General features: G+C 37.3%; 1 protein-coding gene across 4 annotated transcripts in view; it reads right to left on the reverse strand.

The window, feature by feature from the left end:
- The window catches only part of Tmlhe (trimethyllysine hydroxylase, epsilon), a 194,880-nt gene that overhangs the window by 65,426 nt on the left and 116,457 nt on the right, over positions 1–12,997 (reverse strand). For 2 of the 4 annotated variants that reach the window (XM_075956784.1, XM_075956781.1), the window contains exon 1: positions 11,409–11,583. The gene's annotated coding sequence lies outside the window, so the exon portion shown is untranslated. Of the gene's footprint in view, positions 1–3,171; positions 3,204–11,408; positions 11,584–12,997 lie in introns of those variants that run through there. The other 2 variants (XM_075956783.1, XM_075956782.1) reach the window with 2 other exon arrangements.

Consider the following 12,997-nt stretch of genomic DNA (forward strand, 5'->3'; position numbering starts at 1 on the left):
GAGGCACTTTATGGTGGTCACCACAAGAACTAAATTCAACACTGGTTGCCAGAACACTATGGGCCAAAAACATATCTTCAAGCTATATGAAGTCTAATAGGGCCATCTATCAGCCTCTGTTCTTGCCACTAATAAATGCTTCCCCATCAATGCACAAGCAGTAAGATTTAAGGTACAAAGTTAGAACACACACAAAATTAACTGATTTGGATTTTAAAATGCACTGCCATATTCCTTCCCTGAGCTGTTTCCCCACTCCCAGACCTATCCCTGGTCACGCATACTGTGTACCAGCTCAGTCTGGTGAATGTCCCAGATTCCCACCCAAACTTTCTTCACACTCCCAAGCCTATATCAGATAGTACAGATTGTGCATTAGCTGAGGCAGATCAAACTGGGAGTCACATTTGCATGCTTTCTTCATTACCACTGAACTGAAATAACTCCTACAACACCAATAAACAATGAGTACCAAGTGGCCACAGGACTAATCTACTAACTCTTCATACTAGATTTTAAGTCATACAAGCTTGGGCAACAGCAAAAGCAAATCAAACTTCCATATAACAGAGTCAGTCTAGAATCTCACATCAGACCCATAATCAATGAAAGAAATCCACAAACCCAGATCAACGTGTGTGCAAGCAAGCACACACATACTATAAAAGAAAAAGATAGTATTCTCCTCCTTATATTCACCAGTCCTGTAGAAATATGACTCAATCACAATTACCTAGGTCAGGTCCTCAAGCTGTCATTGCAATCTTTAGGGGTTGCAAATCAGATATTTTGCATATCAGATATTTATAATAAAAGTTATAAAGTAGCAATGAAATAATTTTATGGTTGGAGGGTCACCAAAACAGGAGGAACTATATTAAAGGGCCACAGCATTAGAACGGTTGAGAACCACCGAACTAAATGAACACCAGGAAATGAAAAAGATCAGGATTTTAAAACTGCATTCAAAAAGAGACAGAAATGCTGAAGAAAATTCAAGCTGAAATGAAGATGAAGTTGAAAAACATTAATAACCCAAGTAGAAAACTCAGAAGAATGCTTTGCAGTAATCAATCAAGTAGAAAATAGAATATACAGACTTGAAGATAAAGTAGAGGAATTAAACCACAAAGCAAATATGAAAACTAAAATACATAAAAGGAATTTTAAAAATCCTAATATTCATATGGAAGCAATAAAGGCCCCTGCATAGCCAAAGCAATTCTGAGCAAAAGGACCAATGTTGGAGGGATTACCATACCATATTTCAAGCTATATACAGAGCTATAGTAATAAAGAAAAAAGCATTGTGATGGCAAAAAAACAGACATGTAGACCCACAGAACATAATAAAACACTCAAACATGAGTGAATGTAATTAGAATCTTCTGATATGGCAAAGATGCTAAAAATATACACTGGAGGAAGGAAACACCATTTTCAACAAATGATATTGGGAAAATTGGATGTTCATATGTAGAAGAATGAAATTAAAGCCATGTCTACCATCCTGCATAAAATCAACTCCAAATGGATCAGAGACCTTAATGTGAAACCTGAAACACTATAACCAATAGAAGAAAACATAGCCAGTACCTTACAAGATAAAGGTATAGTAAATAACTTTATTAAAAGAACTGTATTTTCTCAGGAATTAAAGTCAATAATTGAAAAATAAGACCTCATAAAACTAAAAACTTTATATCCTAAGAACTTGATTTCCTCCTATGCAGCTATGTTCATTATCACTCTATTTACAATAGTTAGGATATGGAAACTACATAAATGATCTTTAACTGATGAACAGATACTGAAAATGTGGTACATATACAGTGGAATCCTATTCAGCTGTAAAGAAAACTGAAATCATGAAAGACTCAGGAAAATAAAGGGATCTGGAAAATATACTGAGGTAACCCCCACTCTGAAAGAGCAATGTCACATGTTCTCTCTTTTTTGTGGATCCTTGTTCCAAATCTTTAGATTTGGATATATAACCTGAAGTAACTGAAGAAGCAAGAAAAGTAGAAAAGGAACATGGAGGGAGTAGGGGATAAGAGCTCTAGGTGTGGGGTATAATAGAATATTAGTTCTATGAAGAGGGAAAGGAGAAAACAGGCTGGGGCTTTAATTGTGGAGGAGTAAGGGTAATACAGAAAGAAAGGCAGGAAAGAGAGATAAATAACACTAAAGATGCTTGAAAAAACATATAAAACATTTTAAAAGTTTACTTAAACACAAACACACACAGTTTAAATAGAAATATGCCACATGGGATGATAATGCTCTCCCCAACAACCATTGTAAAACAAGCAACAAACAATAAAACAAAGAAGCCAGCCATGGAAAACTTCCCTTCAACTTGTTGGTAAGAGCAGATCTAAGAGACTAATAAAGTAACATAGACCCTTGATCACCTACCAGAACTTGAGTGTAAGACACTGCATACTTTAGACACAAAATTTGCAGGGATTGAACTGGAAATGATATAGAAGCCTCCTCCCTGAGGACAAATTCTCATCGTATCAGAAGGTGCTATGCAAGCTGTCAAGGGAGAAAAGGAATCAATAGCCCCACCTAGCTGTTAAGCCTGCAAACCAGGACAATGACCAGTTGGCATGACATCCCCACTAGTGCAATAATGGCAATTATATTTTGAGGGTAACCAATAGACCTACTCAATAAGAGGAAAATCATGACTGGTATTGTAAAGCTAGTCAATTATCCATGGCTGGAGTGATCATAGACCCTGGAGAACCTACCACTGCCATTTTCCTAAATCACAATCTCTAACTGTATTCTAAATACTTATAGGTAAGTGTAGTTAGTTCTCACCCCAATCAAAGAAGCTTATTTTTGTAGCATACAAAAGTTTCTACAAAGATCTACAACTTGTCCAAATATAGAGAACAAATGAGTATGTGGTGTCCAACCCCAATTAATAAGTCTACAACACAACCCCTATACCTAAGATCCAGGGAATATCATAGGAGAAAAGGGTGGAAAGGGTGTAAGAGCCAGAGTACCAAGACATATGCTACAAAACAGTGTCATCTATGTATGATAGGGAAGCTATACCCTTGAAATCTCAGATTATGGTCACCTAAACAAGATCAGCATGAAACAACAGCAGTTGACATACTAATGTGGACTGAGAAAATTTTCACTTACCCCCTAGATGCAGAGCTATGTACAATCAATGGCTGTAGAGAGAGAGAGAAGGGGGAAGAGGGAGAGAGCGAAAGAGAAAGAGAATAAGTTTTCTCTAGTATTGCAATCTTGTTTTCTCCTAATAAGCAATCCCAAGTGATCAGTCCTAAATGATTGTACATATAAGTAATAATAACTAGACTCAGTAGGTTGTATACTTGTTCAAAGTAAATAAAACACAATGCCAAGGTTTCTCCGTAGCTTTTTGATTCCTGTCCTAGAACTAGTTCTTGTAGACCAGGCTGGCCTTGAACTCACAGAGATCCACCTGCCTCTGCCGAACCCTGTCTCGAAAATTAAAAAAAAAAAACAAACACAATGCCAGAATAGTTTCATGGTATGGAGGAGAAAAATGACAATCCAAAAAGAAAAGAACCATGAGATAAAGCAAACTGTCTTCGAGCATTATAGGATAATATATAATGAAGTTTAAAAAAACAGAAATTAATGATAACAACTGACAAAAGCAGAGCTCAGATCTTTTTGGCATTAACTGAATAAATACTACTACATATACTTTAATGATGAGAATTTACTATGAGAAAAGAGTACACACAATACACACACTAGGAAATCATAAGGGAACTATTTTGGGAGATGAAGGGTGCCAATGGAAAGGGGAAGGATGGTGGAAGGAAGAGAATGAACACAAACAAATTCTATATTATTTGCAATACTGTTTGGCTAATAACTTGGGCATATTTCTGGCTAATTCATACCTTAAATTAACCCATCTCTATTAATCTATGTATCGCCATGAGACTGTGGCTTACTAGGTAAATTCCAGCATCTGTCATGGCTTCTCTCTGACTCCACCTTCTTTCTTCCAGCATTCAGTTTACTTTCCCCCACCTAGCTCTGTTCTACCCTATCACAGGCCCAAAACAGCTTCTTTATTAACCAATGGTATTCACAGCATACAGAGGGTAATCCTACATCATAACAATATATTCTCTTTCCCATTGTAGTAGGAGGCCGCTTGTTTGGCCTGGCTGCCCAGAACCAAAATAACCACAAGAAACTATATTAATTAAAACACTGCTTGGCCTATTATCTCTGACTTCTTATTGGTTAACTGTTACATCTTAATTTAACCCATTTCTAGTAATCTGTGCATCACCACTAGGTTGTCACCTACCAGCAAAGTTTCAGCACGTCTGCCTCTGGCAGTTCCATGGCTTCTCTCTCTCCACCTTCCTTCTCCTAGTATTCAGTCCAGTTTTTACCCACCTTCCTAAGTTCTGCCCTATAATCAGGCCAAGGCAGTTTCTTTATTCATTAACCAACAAAAGCAAAACATAGACAGAAGGACCTCCCACACCATCCCATTCGTTGAAAGATTTCTTCTTCCCCATAGCTCCTTAACTAGTTCATAATGAGTAAGGTAACATAGAATCAAAAAGACAAGCATATCATATTTTCCCTCAAATACGAATGTTCTCTTTAAAGATTTAGATATGTATGTTTTATTTAGAATACCTATAGATGATAGGTAATTGCCAAGTTTCTTACCAAGTATATTAGCCAGGGTTCTAAAGAAGAATAGAACTGAGAGAATGAATATTCACATATGGAGTTTAAATGAAGTTACCCTATAATGGGGGGCCAATCACAACTAGATACCAGACACTACCAAATAAAACCCCTACTACTGTAAATGGAGACTGTTCGTTTGGTTCCTGGCTGCCCAGACCCAAATAATAACACAGAAATTATATCAAATACAACACTGTTTGGCCAATAATTTAGGCATAATTTTAGCTAATTCTTACATCTTAAATTAACCCATAATTCTTGTCTGTGTTAGCCATGTGGCTTGGTACCTTTTATCAGTGAGGTATCCTCATCTTGTTTCTTCTGAGTCTGGGTGACAACTGCAGGCTGAGCCTTTCATCTTCCTAGAATTCTCCTTGCCTGGTCACCCCACTTATATTTCCTGCCTGGCTATTGGCCAATCAGCATTTTATTAAACCAATACAAGTGACAAATCTTCACAGGGTACAAGACCACTATCACACATACTACCAAGAATGAGTTACCTCCTTTTTTTGCATTTCTTTTCTTTTATTTTATTTTATTACTTTAAAAAAATACCAATCCAAATTCCCACTCCCTCCCCTCCTCCACCTCCTGTCCCACCCACTCCACATAGCCTCTCACCCCACCCCCTTCAATCCTAAGAGCATGCTCTAATACTGAGTGGACTTAAGAGTTACCTCTTTTATAATTGTTGGCTAACAAGGTCCCATAGATCCCCAAACATTATATGCAACCAATGCTACTGTAACCCCCATGCCCCAGACCTTGTCACTAAGACCCACTAAAGATACTTACTGAAGATGCCACATACCTAAGTTATAGAACATCAAGAACTCTAGCTGCTACCCAATTGGAAGCTTCATCCCTACTGTTTACTCTTTATAAAATTTCCATTCTTCAAAGATGATTCCAAACCTCACCTTGCATAAACAACACAGATATTTATATTTTCTGATGGTCAATGGTACACTTTTAAAAAAGCATTTCATTTACTGTGTGTGTGTGTGTGTGTGTCGGGGGTGCACATATGGAGGTCAGAGGCCCTATTCACAATAGCCAGGAAAGGGAAACAATCTAAATACCTTTCAACAGACAAATAAACTCAGGGCTGAAATCAATGAAATAGAAACAAAAAAAAATACAAAAATTCAATAAACAAAGAGTTCTTTGAGAAAAATCAGTAGGATTGACAAACCATTATCCAAATTAACTAAAAGGCAAAGGGGAAATATCCAAATTAATAGAATTAGGAGTGAAAGTGAGACATACCAACAGACACCATGGAAAACCAAAGAATCATGGAGACATACTTTAAAAACCTGTACCTCATCAAACTGGAAAAATTTAAAAGAAATTGATAATTTTCTTGATAGGCACCACTTACCAAAGTTAAATCAATATCAGACAAGCAATTTAGATAAAACTATATCCTAGTGAAATATATGTAGTTATTAAAAAGCCTCTTAACCAAAAAAAAAGCATAGTGCTAGATGGTTTTCATGCAGAATTCTATCAGAATTTCAAAGAAGAGTTAACATCAATACTCCTCAAAATATTCCACAAAATAGAAACAGAAGGAACACTGCCCAGTTCATTTTATGAGGCCACAATTATTCTGATACCCAAATGAATAGAGAAAGAGCATTACAGCAAATAGACTTATACTTAACATCCTCTACAAAACTCAACTCCAAATGGATAAACACATAAACATAAAAACAGATACAATGAACCTGATAGAAGAATTAAGTGGAGAATATCCTCAAACTCATTGGCACAGGAAAAGATGTTTTGGACAGACCACTGTTAGAACAGGCACTAAGATCAACAATTACTAAATAGGACCTCATGAAACGAAGAAGCTTCTGCAGGGCAAAAAAACACTGTCATTCCAACAAAGTGGCAGCCTACAGAATGGATAAAATTTTTACCATCTATACATCTGATAGAAGGCTAATATCCAAAATATATAAAGAACTCAAAAATTAGATAACAAGAAAACAAAAAAATCCAGCTAAAATGGGGTACACCTGTGGAAGAAAGTGAAGAGGAATTGTGTGGGAGCCAGAGGGATTGAGGACAGTGGGAGAGCCTAGCTAACAGAATCAACTAAGCAGGGTTCAGGGGGGCTCACACTGAAGTGGCAATTGCAGAGCCCGCGTAAGTCTATGCTAGGTCCTCTGCTTATATGTTATGGTTGTTGGCTTGGTTTCTTGGGATAACTCCTGACAGTCGAAGTGGGGGTAGCTTAGACTTTTTTTGCCTGCTCCTGAAACCCTTTTCTCCTAGTGAGTTGCCTTGCCCAACCTTCATGTGAGGGGTTGTTCCTGATCTTATTGTCTCTTGCTATTCAGTGCTTGGTTGATGTCCCTAGAAGGGCTATAATTTTTTTTTGGCGGGGGTTAATGAGGGGAATGAACCTGGGGGAGAGGGGAGGTGGAGGAACTGGAAGAAGTGGAAGTAGGGGAAGCTGCTGTTGGGATATACTGTATGAGAGAAGAATAAATAATAAAAATGGGGTACAGATCTAAACAGAGAATTCTCAAAAGAGGAACTCAAATCGTTAAGAAACACTTAGAGAATGTTTGACATTCTTGGCCATTAGGGAAATGAAAAACAAAACTATGCTGAGATCTCATCTTACACAAGTCAACAGAATGGCCAAGGTCAATAAAACAAATTATAGCTCATACTGGTGAGGATGTGGAGTAAAGGGAACAGTCTTGCATTGTTGGTGGGGATGCAAATTTGTACAGCCACTGTGAAAATCAGTGCAATGGTTCCTCAGGAAGACAGGAATTGAACTACCTCAAGGACCAGCTATATCATTCTTGGACATAAACCCAAAGGATGCTCCATCCTACCACAAAGACTGTTGCTCAACCATGTTTATTTCTGTTCTATTCATAATAGCCAGAAACTAGAAACAACCTAGTTGTTTCCCAACAGAAGACTAGATTTAAAAATATGTGGCATATTTACACAATGGAGTACTGCTCAGCTGTTAAAAATAATGACATCATGAAATTCATAGGCAAATGGATGAACTAGAAAAAATCTGGAATGAGGTAACCCTGACCCAGAAAGATACATATTGCATGTATGTATTTGAATGTGGATGTTAGCCACTAAGTAAATGATAACCAAGCTACAATCCACAGATCCAGTGAGGTTAGATATAGAGGAAGAAACTAGAGGGTACAGTACAGATAGGTCTTGTTAGAAAAGAAAAATAAAATAGACAATATGGTTGAGAGGTGGGGCTGGGACTGGAGGAACAAGGGGGCTAAGGGAGGTAATATGGGGAGAGATAACTAAAATTAAGTGTTACTTGAGGAATAGTATGGAAACTTCATACAGTAGAGACTTCCTAAAATATTTACATATATGAAAGTCATCTGAAGAAAGTTACCAGATAATGGGGAAACAAAGCTCCCATCTGGCCATCGCTTGTCACCAAATGAAGCACTGGGATTGGCTTACAACTAAGCTCTTGGCCAAAGGGGTCTCTTTCAATCCTCAAACAACCCAGGCTGCTGCCAAGGTTATTTGTTGTTCTCCACAAAATGACAGCAAGACCCAATTGCTGAGGACAAAACCAACATAACTCACTGAACATAGAGAAGTTGAGCTGATGGCCTACATAGAGTCTTCACTCCTATGTTCTAGTAATTTTGGTACAGGAATGCACTTGCACATTACCAAAAGAGAAATATATTACCAATCCAGACACAAATACTTTGATATACAATGTTATCCTGCCTGAATGATATGCTAGGGCAATGGTGGCACAAAGCTTGTGGAAGTAACTAACCAATATCTAATTTAACTTAAGGCACATTCCACGAGATGGAACCCATAGCTGAGAGCTAGGGTAAAACCAAATACTACTGGTCTAAACAACAATGTAGTGACATCTAATGATATTCTGCTATACTCAGATCAGTGCCTTGTTCAGTCATCATTAAAGCTTCCTCTTTTGGCAGATGGAAACAAAGACAGAGACCCACAGTCAAGCAATATGCAGAGAATGAGAGACCTCAGAACACTCAGCCCTAAATGGGAAGTCTCCATCAAATCCTTCCCCACAGGGTTCCTTGAAGAAGAGGTGGAAAGAGTGTAAGACCCAAGAGGATAGAGTAGGAATTGTTTCCTTTGTTGAGCAGAAGCTTTTTTTAGTATCATATAATTCTATTTGCCAATCCCTGGAATTATTCCCTGTGCTATTGGAGTCCTTTTCAGAAAGTCCTTACCTATACCTATATACCGATGTGTTTCCCTTTGTTTTATTTTCTAGCAATTTTTGGGCTTTATTTTAAGGTTTTTGGTTCACTTTGAATTGATTTGCATACAGGGGAGAAATATGTTTCATTCTTCTACATGTGGATAGTTTTTTCCAGTCAAAAAAGCTGTCTTTTCTTCAATATGTTTTGATTCCTTATGCAAAATTTAAGGCTCCAAAACCACAGAGAAACCCTGTCTCGAAAAACCAAAAAAAAAAAAAAGCAAAATTTAGATGTTTCTTTCTGGAGCCTTTATTGTATTCCATTTGTCTACATGTCTATTTGTATACTAGCTCACACTACAAGAAAAAAATATAATTGTTTTTGAAAAGGAAAAATAATATAATTGAGAAGAGCAAAAATAATTCAAATTTCTCATACACAGATGGTGGTTAATGTGAATTTTCTGAATGTAAAAAATGTTGCAGCCCTTTCAGAAAAGTCTATTATTCTGAATGTAAAAAATGTTGCAGCCCTTTCAGAAAAGTCTGGCAAATTATACAAAGGAGTTTCAATATATAATTATACATGAATATAATGTGTTTTGATTACATTTTGCTGGCTTGAAATTTGGAGGGTAGAAGAGAAATGGAATGATTTTTAAAATATTCATGATGTGGAAGTGACAAAACTCTATACTGGCTAGAAACAGATGATGGAGAAGGGAGAGGATGCCTCATAACTGAGCACGTTTAAGGTCCAATTCCTGTCTCCCTCCTATGTTGCATTTCTATGTTCCTAAGGACAGTAAGTGGGTTGTCCTAGCACAGAGTAGGCATTCACTACTTAACGGAGTATGAGGAATACAGGAAAACAGATTAAAAGAGCAAAAATATGGCTAACAAAACAGTCACCAGTGGGTCCTTCCAAACAATCAAGCCTAATGTCACCCTCAAGACCATTCAACAAATGTTCAGCGCCACCCTCCTGAGACCATTCAAGAAGCCATTTGTCCACTTTTTTACTCAGAAGAATATCTCCCTTCTTTATCAGCCACTTCTTGCCTAGAACTCGCAGGTGTGGCACAGGCTGGGCTTTCCCAAGATTCTCTCATTGCTTTCAGTCTTTGCATGGAACAATAGGAGCCTCGGTTTTAAAAGGCAGAAAACACAGCTGCTAGAAAAAGCTTAGACACTGAATGGATATTTTGCTGCCATTCTCAGAGTTGACAAACAGAGGCAGAGTAGTACTGACTCCTGAGACAGACACCAAGACAAGGAAGCTATTTGTTCCAGTTTTTATTTCCAAGAAAGAAGTGGGAGGATCACACAGTAGAAGTCCTCAAACTCTACTAGAGCGAACATTCTGTTCATCACACTGTCTATGAGATAATGTATAACTTCTTTAAATTGTGGTAAATTATATCTTCTTTTCATGGTTGTTCTACAATAAGGACGACTTGGAAGACCCGATATTTGTCCAAAGAGTTCATATTACTTCTGTATCTTTGTAGTCACTTACCTAATGTAAAATGAACTGCTTTTAAGTTTTAACCAAAGTGTATCCTGCTAAAATGCAACAATAAAATAAATCCACTGTAGGAGAATGGATTATTGAAGTGCTCCTAAATAGGAGAGTTCAGCATTTTTATTCAGTAATTAAATAGTGAAACTTAAAACTATTTTTTTTTCATGAAACTTACTGGTGGTATATTATGTTCATTCAGTACATAACATTTATAATTTTGTTTAAATTTTTTACTAATAAAGTATTCATAAGAGCATTTTAGAGTTGATATTCAATTCGTGCACTAAATGAATATTTCCAATAATTTAGAAAGGTTCTTCATAGTTTTTTTCAGAACAGAAAGAAAGGTTTCTAGCCTACCTTCTCCCAAGACTTATTCTGCAACTACATTGACAGCCCTGATCTGGGTAAGAGGGGCACACTAAGGGTAAAATCTGGTCAGAGAACATTAGTGAAAATGAGAGAAAGACAGCAGCGCTGTAAATTCTTGCAAAAGCAAGTTTCCTCCCTCAGCTTCATGGCTGAGCAAAATGAGGCATGCTAAACTGTAGAGACCAAATGAGTGGCGAATTCAGGGCTGGAAGGTCTAACCGAGTTTGAAAACATGTATACTGGGTGTCATTCTCAAACGCAGCTTGCTTCAGCTGTTTCACAGTGTTAGGTAGGCCCAAAAATGCCCTATGCTGATCGCCAGGACTGTGTCGCAAAACCAGCACAAATCGTGAGAACAGCCTTGCAGTAAGGAAAGAAATGTTTTCCTCAGTCAGTGTAAGGTTAGTATTATCAGCCTGGATGGGGATTGGAGCCGCGACGGCCCACTGTGCCAGGCCCCAAAGCCCAAGATGAGGTGAACCCGTGGGTGCTGGCCACCTAAGACACCCCTTCCCAGACCCGAGCAGCGGCACCTACCTGTGCTGGAGGTTGCGACTCAGAAGTTGGCGGAGACAAAATCAAGCAAAGAGTGGCTGAAGGGCAGCCTAGTCACTCCTTTTGCTTTTTACTACCCAGCCCCCAAGGCAGACTGACTCCCGTTCCCCCTCCCCCAGCCTGCTCTAGCCTTGCAGAGAATCTTAAGGCCCCGCCCTGCTCCTCTCCTTCCGGTCTTGCAGGAGTGGGAGCCTCACGGGGGCGCCTTTAAAGACTAGATTCCAGAAAGATCAGTCAAGTGCTCTAGTTTCATTGAACAGGTTTGGAGGTATAATAAGAGAAAGACGGGTCCAGGATATTAAAATGCATGTAAAATTCTGGTTGCCTTCCTGCTATTTCTGTGCTCTTCTATAATCTGGTTATGCTAATATTAATAGTAGTTTATCGAGGTTTTGTAAGAACTAAATTTCTTATATTATCTTTCTATCCCTCACTACTGAATTTCCATACATTCGGAAGAGCATTTTGAATCAAAGGCCCAGTTACAGTGCTAATATAGTGAGCTTTAGAAGAGGAATAAACCACAAGGAATGAGCAACCTTGTGTGAATGAAACTTAATAATAATGCATAATAAAAAAAACTAAGAAATGAATCATGAAATAATATGTCATAAAGATACAAAAATAGTTTGCAAATCCAACATCAACAGAAGAAGAAAACATTTTTATTATTACTGAGGCTTTTAATATTTCTCTATGGTTTTATCCTGGAATTCTTTCTGTCTGCAGTTGTTTATTTGGAAAATTGATATTCTTTTTTTAAAAATTCAATTTAGGTATTCCTCTGTGATTCTTGCACTGTTATTTTCTATGTAAATATATATTCTACTTTATCACTGAGTCCATATGCTTCACATATCAATTATTCTGGACTATAATTTCTCTTTCTGCATATCTCTACTTTGCAGTGAACAAGCAGCATTTTGAACTTTTGTATTTTTCAAATACAAAAAAATTTTTTTCAAACTTGATTTTCAAGCATAAGATGTATTCTTTAATATCTGTTAAGAATTGCCTAAGGTCACTGAATATACACACTAAAGATTATACCCAAAATGTGAATTAATGCTAAGAATAACTAAATAAAATGAAAATCTAGATTTAATCTGACTGCTATTCATTCATGCAACGAGTATGGATTCTTAATATATGTCAAACTGTGCAATGATCTCTGAGTACAAAATGATGATCAAAACTAGGACATAGTTCATGCCTTTGTAGTTTTAAGCTTAAAGAACAAATCAGTGGGGACCAGGCAAATAAGAAAAAGGAGAATATTCCAGATAGAAGGAAAGCATGATCTAATGTCTGGTAATATGAAGGAACCTGGCAGTAGTGAATGAGTTTCCAAGATGAGATTAAAACCTAAGTAAATCATATACAATTGGAACTATAATAAAAAAAAACAAGTTAAACCTAAAAAGAGTTCTTTCAGAAAAAAATACTTTCATTGGCTCTAGATACTTGACATCAGTCTGTAATAAACTATGCTAAGAGCTTCCAGAAAATAATACATGGACTCAAATATTGCTATTATAAACCTATGCCTTAGCAGCAGTGATGGTGGGTGC

Source organism: Microtus pennsylvanicus, chromosome X (assembly GCF_037038515.1).
Source record: "Microtus pennsylvanicus isolate mMicPen1 chromosome X, mMicPen1.hap1, whole genome shotgun sequence".
Taxonomy (NCBI): domain Eukaryota; kingdom Metazoa; phylum Chordata; class Mammalia; order Rodentia; family Cricetidae; genus Microtus; species Microtus pennsylvanicus.